This window comes from Canis lupus, chromosome 25, assembly GCF_011100685.1.
Source record: "Canis lupus familiaris isolate Mischka breed German Shepherd chromosome 25, alternate assembly UU_Cfam_GSD_1.0, whole genome shotgun sequence".
In the NCBI taxonomy this organism is placed as follows: Eukaryota; Metazoa; Chordata; class Mammalia; order Carnivora; family Canidae; genus Canis; species Canis lupus.
In genome coordinates, this window is record NC_049246.1 from 17,923,334 (window position 1) to 17,928,249 (window position 4,916).

At 37.4% G+C, this 4,916-nt stretch overlaps 1 pseudogene; it reads right to left on the reverse strand.

Annotated features, from left to right (window-relative positions):
• Nucleotides 1-1,475: 1,475 nt before the first annotated feature.
• LOC100682784 lies at nt 1,476-1,969 on the reverse strand (annotated as a pseudogene).
• Between the last annotated feature and the right edge of the window lie 2,947 nt (nt 1,970-4,916).

Consider the following 4,916-nt stretch of genomic DNA (forward strand, 5'->3'; position numbering starts at 1 on the left):
ATTCCAATACCAACCTAAGTCCAATGTCTCATCCAAATATTATCTAAATCAGGTGTGGGTGAGACTCAAGTAAGGTATGGTTTGTTCTGGCATAAAATTTCTCCCCAGCTGTCAGCCTATGAAACAAGACAAGTTATGTGCTTCAAAAAATGATGAGTCAGATATAGGCAAGACATATCCATTCCAAAAGGGAGAAATTAGAAAGAAGAAAGGGGTCCTGTTTTTTGGACCCACTAAGGCAGCAGCATCACCTCCTGGGCCCTAGGGGGCAGGAGCTTGACCCACTGAAACTGAGAAGGAGATAGCCCCACCTTCCAGACCTGTACCCTCCGGTCCCATGGTGGGAGTGGCAGCCCTGCTGATCTCTGAATTTCCTTCAGAGCCATTTTTCCCTTTTCTTGAAGGATAACCCTTTCACAGCTGGATATCTCTAATGTTGTATCCTGTAGAATTCCCAGAAGTTTAACAGATTTCCTCCACTTTGTCCCATCTCTTCCCCGTTCAGTCAAAGCTGGAGGTGTTTCCACTCATATAATCTCATCTCTATCCTTGGCTTCTGTGGAGACAGTTGCTAGATCCATGAGTCATACCTGTAATCTCTTCAATCAAATGACTTTCTAACCACAACCTTAGTGTTCACTCCAGAAGACACTTTATTTTTTGCAATATGCATTGGCTGAACATTTTCCAAATCTTCAAGTTCTGATCCCTTTTTGTTGAATAATTCTTTCTATATATCTTCTCCTCTCACATTTTACAAGCAGTAAGGAGAAACTGGGATTCACCTTCAATATTTTGCTTAGGAATCTCCTCAGTTAAATATCCCAGTTTATCATCCATGATTCCTGCTTTCCACGGACACTATAACACAATTCAGCCAAGTTCTTTGCTGTTTTATGTAAGAACTGCCTTTCTTCCAGTTAGTTACCAGTAACATATTTCTCATTTCTACCTGAAACCTCACCAGTTTAAAAAAAATATATATATATATATATATATATATATATCCATATTTCTATCAATACTCCCTTCAAGAAAATCTGGGCTTCTTCTAACTTGCGCTGTAAAAATCTTCCACTCTCTATTTATTCATTACCTCATTCCAAAGCCACTTCTACTTTTTCAGGTATTTATTGTAATAGTACTCTATTTCTTGGTACCAAAATCTGCATTTAATCACAGTTCTCCTGAGAAACAGAGAAATAGAACTAATAGTGTGTGTGTGTGTGTGTGTGTGTGTGTGTGTGTGTGAAGAGAAACTGATTGTTTTTGTTGTTTAGTTTTTATTTCATAATCATAAACTTAACCCTGCAATCAAGCTAGACTTAGAGGGGAGTATGAAAATATGGAACTCATAGAACTGCAGCAAAAGCACAAAGATTACAGGATATTTCAAACAGATGGGGGTTAAGGGATGCTCTCCAGAGCTACAGAAGGAATGTCTTGTAGTTAAGATAAAACACAAGTCAAATTTATTAGACTTGTTCATAGTCAGCAATGGTGATCTTCTTGCTGGTCTTGCCATTCCTGGTCCCAAACCAATTAATGGTTTCCACAATATTCATGCCCTCTTTCCCCTTACCAAAGACCACCTGCCTGCCATCCAACCACTCAGTGTTGGAAGTACAGATGAAAAACTGGGAACTGTTAGTATTAGGTCCAGTATTTGCCATGAACAAGATGCCAGGACTCCTATGCTTCAGGATGAAATTCTCATCATTAGATGGATTTCTCCCCATAGATGGACTTGCCACCAATGCTACTATGGCATGTAAAGTCACCATCCTGGCACAGAAATCTCAGAATAATCTGGTGAAAGCAGAAATCTTTATAACCAAATCCTTTCTCCCCAGTGCTCAGAGCATGAAACTTCTTGCTGTCTTTGGAACTTTGCCAACAGCTTGAAGGAGACATAGCCCAAGGGCTCACCATCCACTGTGATATAGAAGAACACTGTGGAGTTGACCATGGTTGGGTGGGATGGGTGGCTCCTAGAAAGTGGTTCTATAAGGTCCAATTGACTGGTTTTTTTAATGGCTCACACAATTATGGAGGCTAGCAAATCCCAAATCCCAGGATGGGCTAGCAAGCTGGAGATATCAGCAATGTGCATGCATACTGGAAATGCAATATGAGGACACAAAGAGAAGAAGGCCACCTGCAAACCAAAGAATCAAACTTGCCAACACCTTGATCTTGGACTTCCAGCCCCCAGAAGTATGAGAAATAAATCCCCATTGTTTAAAACATCCATGCTGTGGAAATAACCCAAGTGATTATCAACTGAAAATTGCACTGGATAAATTAAGATGACTTCACTTTATATGAAGCCTAAAAAAACAGACAAAATTAAGCTTTTTGGCTTTGGGAAACATGTTTATGTGCCTATGTTATAAAGAAAAACAAGAAAGTGGTTACCTGTGAAGTCAAGATATGATTACCTTTTTTAGTGGGGAGTTGGTAGTAATGGGGAGAGAGCATGCAGATTGGGAGCTCCTGAATGTTCCGGGGAAGATTTTGCTTCTCAACCATATTGTTGATTACATGAATGTTTGCTTGTATTTATACATCTTTGGTTTGTACCCTTTCCTGAATGTATGTTATATACATTTCACATTTTAAAGGTTAAAAATTATCAAGACCAGTCTTTCCCAAAATAGTGCTGAGACTAGAGTAATGCCCTTCTTTTCCTTGTTTCTAGTTTTAAGAGAGATTATTCTTTATTAAGAATAAGATTGGCTATCCATTTAGAAGAAAAATGAAGCCTGACTTTCAACACAAACCATCTACTGAAACAAATTATAAATGCATTAGTGCTCTAAATACAAAAACAGTGAAAACCAAAATTATGAACTTATTAGTAAAAACAGGAATATATGTCTGTGTGACTTTGGCATTTAAATAGCTTTGTTAGCTTGACATCAGGCCAAAACCCCATAAAGTTAAAGATAGATCTGAAAAACTTCTAGATGGAAAAAAAACCTCAGCATATATTAAGTCAAAATGCACTTAGGGCAAAGTGATACAGTTTATTCCATTTATGTCAGTTAGTATTCTTTTTCTTTTTTTCAAGTAGGATCCATGCTCAGTGTAGAGCCCAACACGGGCCTTGAACTCATGACCCTGAGATCAAGACCTGAAACTGAGTTCAAGAGTCAGACCCTTAACCGACTGAGCCACCCAAATGCCCCTTGGTTAGTATTTTTAATACATAAAGAGCTTCCACAAATAAAAAATGAAATAATGAAAATTAAAAAGTAATAAAGAAATAAATAGACAACACAGATGGTAGATAAACATTTGGAAAAGGATCAGTCTTATTAGAGTTCAAAAATACCAATTAAAACAAAGTATTGGGGATCCCTGGGTGGCACAGCGGTTTGGCGCCTGCCTTTGGCCCAGGGTGGGATCCTGGAGACCCGGAATCGAATCTCACATCGGGCTCCCGGTGCATGGAGCCTGCTTCTCCCTCTGCCTGTGTCTCTGCCTCTCTCTCTCTCTTTATGACTATCATAAATATCATAAATAAAAAAAATAAAAATAAATAAATAAAACAAAGTATTGTGTAGATTTAAAAGCTAATAATACTAGCCAGGTTAAGAGACATTCTGAGGAAAAGAATTAATAATAATCAGTTTAGAGGAGAGTCTGAGGAAATAAAAATGAGTACGTCCACTCAAAAGAACCAGTGAAAATACATTTCTACTTCTAGATAGTTATCATTTGAAAATATAAACTCTTGCAAAGCTACAGAAGGATATGTTTACACACATGTATGTTTCCCTTTGTCTGGATAGCTACCAAAGCATTATTTATAATGGAAAAAAAATAGAGAAATCTTAAACGCTTTTTTTTAAAGATTTTATTTATTTATTCATGACAGACACACACAGAGAGAAGCAGAGACAGAGGCAGAGGGAGAAGCAGTCTCCGTGCAGGGAGCCCGATGTGGGACTTGATCCAGGCATTCCGAGATCATGCCCTGAGATGAAAACAGATGCTCAACTGCTGAGCCACCCAGGTGTCCCTTAAATGCTTATTAATATGGGATTATTTACAAAAATATATGGCACATCCATAGAATGACAAATTGTATAGCAATAAAAAGAATGGGAATATGACAACGATCTAGTATGTGACCAAGTAAGTTATCATTAGTGTAGCATGTATAGTGTGACTGCAGTATTTAAAAAACAAAACAAGAAATAAAAAGAAAGATTTGTATAACTATCAAATAAAATTCTGGAAGACTTAAGTGTAATCTTATCTTTGGGGGGGTTGAGATTATAGGGCACATTTACTTTTCAGTTTATTTGTGTAAGAGATTAATTTGTAACACATATGCATGCATTATTTCTACCACAGAAATATTTTCCAGAGTTAAAATATTAAACTGAAATGTACATGCTTAAAATGTGCTTTAAACTTGAAATGAGAAAAAAAACTCAAACTAGTAATTTCATAAAAGTATTGAAACCAACCAAAGAAGTATGAGCAAGGAACAAGTTGTAGCAGAATGCATAGTCAGAGCTGTAGAAAGTTCATGATTTCCGGCACCTGAATCATAGCTATACACCCACACGTATGATAGACAGTGCAGCAGAGACAGAATCAAGGACAATAATAATGGGAAACGAGAACATTTAAAAGGCCAAAAATAAGGAAGCCAGATTAATAATTCAAAAATATTTCCCCCTACTGAAAGCATCACAGCAAAGATTTTTAAAGAGGGACATAATCTTCCCTCAGGAATACCCCCAAAGAATCCACAAATACTTCACTATCAACTTTTTTTAACTATAAAGAAAAAGACAGGCTCTTACAAGCCAGCAAGATGAAAGGAGTGACTGCAGTTAAAGATGCCACGATAGGAGTGATTTCAGACTTTGCCTTTGGGAAACATCACCACAAACATC